The following is a 6,511-nucleotide window of genomic DNA, read 5'->3' as shown; positions in this document are numbered from 1 at the left end:
TGTCTTTGTGGACACGTGGCGGAAGATGAAATGTGTACCTACAATTTTCCCCTTTTCATCCTACTGGGCGGTTAGTCGAAGTGGGACGAAAAAACGTGTTACTCTCTTCATGTTCATTTTATTATTTTCCTAGATTTTAGGGCATGTTCCCCACTAAGGGTGCACAGGAACCGAGCCGGACCGACGACCGTTCCGGAACTGGTGGAACCGTACCTGTTTTTGTCCCGAACCGAGGAAGGGGGTACAGGTACCGGTCCAAAAAATATGAACCGAGGCTAGGGAGGTACAGGTACTCGGCCCTACCCATATCCCGTGCCGAACTGTACCGAGTGTATCGATCATTTGTGATCGTTAGATTTCTATCTAATCTAACGGTGGTAGATATCTAGTATATATAGGAATGAAGTTAGGGTTGGAAACATAAGTGATTCATTTTCTTTTTCCTTCTTCTTCTTCGCCGCTCTCCTGTCCTGAGTCTCCTCCTCCATCACTGTGTTCATAAGAACACACGTTAAACAACACCAAATCCATCACTGTTTGCTTGATTAATTCAATAAGTTAACTAGAAGTCTATAACAGGTAACCAAAATTTCTTTGATTATGATTATTATTGTGAATCTGTGATGTTTTTATTATTTTTTTTAATTTTGATTTTGATTATTATCTTCCTTTTGTGTGTGTGTTCAGTTAAATTTAGACTGAGGAGTGAATTGGGTACCCGAAATCTCGATCTATTTGTTCTGAATCTTCTGATTCCTTAATCATTTGATTAGGTAAGATGCAATCTAGATCTGTCATCTGTATCATTTAATTTGAGCTTCATTAGTTTGATTATAAGTTTATAACATAATGATTTGCATGACCAATTCTAGGGCTTTGGATTTTTGTTGCATTTAAACAGCTAAGCTTTGTTTTCTTTAGAAACATGTTGTGAATCAGTAGTATTGCGACTTATTTGCATTTTGCAACAATCAATCTTTTGCCCTGTAACCATACATTGTTTAGCAGATGTACATGTTGCGTTCATTCCCAAGGTGTATCATCGTAGGTTGTTGTTAGTTTCCAGCCATATTATTGATCTGGCATGCACAACTTTTCTAGTCCTGTAACTCCTGTTGCTTTAACTCCTGTTGAGTATTTTGGATTGTACCATTTTGATGGACATGAATTATTTGGATAAAGTAGATGTTCCATCTTAACCGATTTCTTTTGTCAATCTGGAATTAGCTGATAATGTCTCCATGTATTTGTCTTTATGACTTCAACGTTTTGGTTGGCGGTGTCGTAATTGTCTCGGAGTTAATAGTTATCTTTCATGCTGATGAATCCTTGTCGTTTGTTTCAGACAATGTCGACTTGGGAACAGCTTGTGGACGATACTACCGTGTTTCATGCCTTAGTATCATTGATCCAGGTGAGACGGAAATATCATTTGTCTTCATATGTTTATTGAATCTTCTTCTTTTTCCTGACACTTCTTTTTCTTTTCCGTTCTGTTCTCTAGGTGATTCTGATATCATCAAAACCCTTCCCGGTGACCAGTAAGCGAAGAAAGCTAGCGGATCCAATCGATAGATCCAGAATTTTTCTTGTTTGGGTTGACTATTTTTCTATCTAGTATGAGTTGAGTTATAGTGAAATTGAATCAGGCTATTTCAAATTTGTAAGTCCGAAAGAACACATTAATACTGAATGTTTTTTGGTAGCTGAATCTGAAAGTATGTTCTTGCACTTTATGAATGTCGTGTGAGACTATTGTTGTGTGTTTTCTTTCTAACATTTCAACCTAGAACTCAATTTGTCTGGAAAAATGACAGGAAAATCTGTCTTTGAATTCTGACAGAAAGTACCGATTGGTACCGGAACCGTACCTGGTACCGTACGTGTACCGAATGGTACCGGAACCGAGGTACAAGGTACAGGTACCGGTCCAAAATTTTGGAACCGAGCCTAGGGAAGTACAGGTACTCGGCCTGGACAGGAACCGAGCCGAACCGTACCGTGTGCACCCTTATTCCCCACTATTTGCAATAACTTCTTCTTGGGTAGTGGGGCGGTTTTATTTCTCTTTGTATATATATATGAGAAGGAATATGAAAATTCTCTAGTCATAAATTTCATTCCTTCTCTTTCCTCAGAACTTTTATTTTTTGTTCTCTGCTTTTGTTTTCTTGTTATTAATTGTTGTTGCTGCTACTGTTGTTTTTGTCTTTGTTGTTGTTGTTGTTGTTGTTCCTCGAAGATTTTCTGTTGTTGCTGTTGTTGTTCCTCGAAGCTTTCTGCTGCTGCTGTTGTTCGTCGAGGCTTTTTTCACGACCCTGATTTTTCCTTTATAGGTAAGTGGTTCTACTGTGTTTGATTATCTTTTGAAAAATATATTCGTTTTCTGTTGTTGCTATATGTGTTTGTGATGAAGAACATATATATAGATGTGTGTATGATTGCCCTTGTTCGTCATTACAAACAGTAATGATATCTTCCTTCGTGCATGCTTGCCCCTATTTGTTATTTCCCCTTTTTATTTAGGTTTTGTTCTTATTTTCCATCTGGTTCATAATTATGAAGAACTGGATGAAGTTTGGTTTTTTTTTATTTTCGTTTTGTCTCCGCGGAAATCTGAAACTTGTTTGTGTACTACGCAGACATGGCTGACCATCCGCGGGTTTCTTAACAAACTCCACCGCCTAGTCCGCGTAGATCTCCTCCGCGTAGGGATCCTGATGTTTCTCCGCCTGGTGGAGGTTCGTCTAAATCTTCCCAAGGTGATGCCCGCTTTCATAGGGTTTTGTCTTCTTCTGGTCAGAGGCACTTAACTTCTAAGAGGGGTGAGTCGCATAGAGGGAATACGCAAAAGGGGGACCGGCCAAAAGAGGCTCCTGGCTCCCGGTATGTTGTTTCTCGTCCCTTAGTTAATCCGCGTGATGATCCTAAGAGAACGCGGGATGTCCTACCTCTTCGGTCAGTGGGGCCTCCTTCCGCCTCTCATCAACATCCTCTACCTCCTCCTCCAGTGTCTCAACCCAAGGGGAGGTCTTCAAAAGAAGTGGTTTCGAAGACTGATGTATCTAAGGTTCATCCTAAGAGGAAAGCTTCCGAGAGAAACCCTTCGAAGGGTTCCGCGCCTGATCTCGTGGAGGAGGAAGATATTTCTCAGGAAATACGTAGCGTCGCTGTTGGGGAGAAGAAAGTGACCTTCAAACATATTGATCTGGAGGTTTTCAAGGAAAAGCATGGTCTTCAGCTATTCGATGTTCGTTTTTACGCTGTTGATGATGATATTACTTATGAGATGATATCGACATATAAGTTTGATGAATTTCATCTGCTGACCACGGTGGGGGCCTTTGAAGCGGGTCTTATGTTGCCTTTGTACAAGTCTGGGGATTCTTTTTATTATGATGTGTTGGCTGGTCGAGAGGGTTCTTCGAAGAACACACACTGTCGCTCTATTTCCCCACTTCATGGGAATTATCTTCGTGCACTGAGGGAGTGTTATCTTCGGAGCAAAGGAGAGACAATGATGACTATTTATGTTCCCAATCTTGAGGAAAAGGAGTGGTATACGCCTGAGAATTTTAACAAGTCTTTCGGTGACTATTTAACAGTATGAATCGTAAACCGTGGAGTGTGAGTCTTCGGAATATTGCCGCTCCTCGTGGTGAGATCCGACTTCTGAGTGAAGTAAGTGGTGCTAAGGTGAAGTACGTCTCGGGTAGAGAGAATTCTACTAAAAAACTGGTGTTTCCTACTCATGAGCGGATCAAGCGTGATCATGACTATGAATGACACGCAACTGTTAATGAGGTTGTTGGTCCCTGGGCTTGGGGGTGGGTTCCAGGTCCGCAAGGATGGCGTCCTACCGCAGATATCCAGACACGTGCGGCTCCTCCTGCTCGTTATGAGAATTTCTTTCCTTGGCATTTGAATTTTGAGGGCATGAATTTCCAATATGCCCTCGATGTTGTTGATGGAGATGACGAAGAGAGTTCCGATGAAGATCTTCAGGCAAAGAATCCTGCGGTTGTCAAGGTAAGATTTTCATATGCCTTGTCCTTTAGTTGAGGCAGTTTTAATTATTTTCAAAGTCCGGGATTTTTATTCTTGTGCCTTGTCTTTTTAGGAGACGAAGAAAAGGAGGATAAATCCCAAGCAGTCCATCACCACAACAATCGAGGAGGCGTAGGTTTATGAAGAAGTTAGCAGTCCAGTGACTGAGCTTGGAGAGGATGAAGATATGTCTGATATGGAAGAGCGTACTGATACATCCCCTCCTGGTCATGATGATGAAGAATTTATTGAAGGGAATACTACCGCTGGTGGCAGCGGTATTGGTGGTGAAATTAATCCCGCAGGTTGTCATGATGCTGGTGCCGAAGCTAATCCTGCGGGTTGCAGTGATGCTGGTGATGATAACACTTGCCTTGGTGATGAGGGTGCTGGTGGTGAAATTCCTGCTATGTCTCAGGAGTTTTCCTTTGGTCGGATTTATTCTGCGGAGGATAATTTTGTCATAAACGCTGCCATGGGCCTGGCTTCTGAGTTCAACCTTCTTTCCCCAAACGATGATTGGGATGTGCTTGGTAACTCTAACAAGGACGACGGAAAGGATAAGGGAGTCGTGGATGCTAGTGATGTTCCAGAGGGGAGCGGTGCTAGAGACCTTCCAGATTTGGATGCGGGAGTAGCCTTAAACTCTTCGGGTGCTTAATTCACGGACATGGGTAAGGCCTCGGTTGGGTCTTCTGGAGATGATTTTCCTCAGTCACTGATCCTTGAGGGTGATGATGCCATATTAGCTTGGTTTAAAAAGAAAAACTTGATGTTCGTACCCAATCCAGCTCCTGTGGTGGAGGGTGAGAAGAAATCTGATGCATATACCCGTAAGATGATGCAATTGTCTCCCGAGGACCAGGTTGCAGAAGCGTGGGATAAGAATGTTCGGGACTTGGAGGCTGCTCTAGTAGTTGACGCTCCCTAGAATGTTGCTGATGTGATGGCGTTGGCTGATGGGTATCAGTATGTATTTCCCCAACAGCGGATGTTAGAGGTGAGTTCTCTTATCATTTTGACTGGTATTAATATTTGCAATTTTTAGAGTCAGGGTGTTCTAATCTTATGATTTGCAGATGATGAGGAGTGAGCATTGCAATCACATGTTGTACCAGTTTTTTAAGGCCAAATACCTTAAGTTGGAGGCTAAGCTTCGTCTTCGGGAAGAGGAGCTTACTGCGACTGAGACTGTCATTGCTGATAGGGATAGGGAGATATGTGAGTTGAAGAGTCTCCTCAAGGATAAGGAGCAACAAGGCAAGGAGTAGGAGAAGCTTCGTATGGATCTTGCTGTTGTCCTTTACTGTAATTAGTGTTTTGTCTGAGTCTCCCTCCCCCACCCTATCTTCAGTGGGTCGAGTTCCTGAGTTAGTATGGCTTCGGAAAGAGCGGCAGCGTCAGAAATCTCGTATCGCAGAGTTGGTAGAGAAGATAAAGAGCGAGGCCGATAAGTGGAATGCTCGTGCCGATGAACATAATGCTCTGGCAGATAAGTGGCGGGTCAGACGAGTCCAAATGATTGATATGCAGAACAAATATAACAATGATCGTCGTTTGTTTGATGGAACGTTGTTTTGGACGCGTGATATTCTTCGTGAATCCCGAGAACAGGCCTCATCATTGGAAGCTAAAATCAATCTCTTGAATGAAGAATTGCGTCAAGCTCGTTCTTCTCAGTCTTCTGATATTAAAGATTACATTCAGCGTCTTGCTAGGGAGAGAGATGACGCTAGGGCTGAGGATGGTGCTCTCAGCAAAGCTTTAGCTGCGTGTAGGGCAGATGTGGTACGCCAAGCTGAGTCTGAGAGAAATCATGAAGTAAATATGTATCGGCTCAACAAGGGTCTGGAGGGTTTAAAAAATGAGTTCAACCATCTTCGTCACTTGGATTCAATGAAACAGGTAGAATTAGATGCGAGTCAGTACCCCTTTCAACCCTTCAAGCGGATTATAATAAGTTGTCAGATGAGTATGATTTTCTTGAAGAAGCCCCTGATGCTGTTGCTAACGAATATGAAATAGCTTCGGCGAGAGTCGAAGGTATATGCTTATATTATCGAGTGTGATTCTGTAATTTCCTGGACCTAACCATCTGCATTTTTCTTTTCCTTGCAGAGCTCCAAGGACAGCTTCGCACTGCAAATGAAGATCTTGCGGAGGCTCAATCTCAATTAGTGCATCAGGAAAGTCAGATTAATTATCATAAAGGTTTAGCTACAGCAAGGGACGAGGATGCCCAAGCCACTTCGAAGGAAGTGAGTCGCCTTTCCTCGTTGTTGTCGAAGGCTGAGATGATGAATATTGTTATTGCGTACAAGGATCGGTGTCAACTAGTGGAAGAGACTAACAAAATTATGGATAACATCGAGTATGATCTTAAGACCGAGCATGGCCTTATCAAGATCTATCCGCGCCGTGAGAAACCCCCGCCCCTACATCTGGTTCTTCAGGGCCTTCCTCG

General features: G+C 42.7%; 1 long non-coding RNA gene across 1 annotated transcript; it reads left to right on the top strand.

The window, feature by feature from the left end:
- The first annotated feature begins 1,343 nt into the window (after nucleotides 1-1,343).
- LOC113277822 lies at nucleotides 1,344-1,755 on the top strand. Its single transcript, XR_003325152.1, has 2 exons — nucleotides 1,344-1,414; nucleotides 1,505-1,755. It is a non-coding gene; the product is annotated as an uncharacterized LOC113277822 (long non-coding RNA).
- The last annotated feature ends 4,756 nt before the right edge of the window (nucleotides 1,756-6,511 follow it).

This window comes from Papaver somniferum, chromosome 5, assembly GCF_003573695.1.
Source record: "Papaver somniferum cultivar HN1 chromosome 5, ASM357369v1, whole genome shotgun sequence".
NCBI lineage: Eukaryota > Viridiplantae > Streptophyta > Magnoliopsida > Ranunculales > Papaveraceae > Papaver > Papaver somniferum.
Note: the sequence above shows the minus strand (reverse complement) of the source record. Positions and strands in the feature narration are given on the sequence as shown.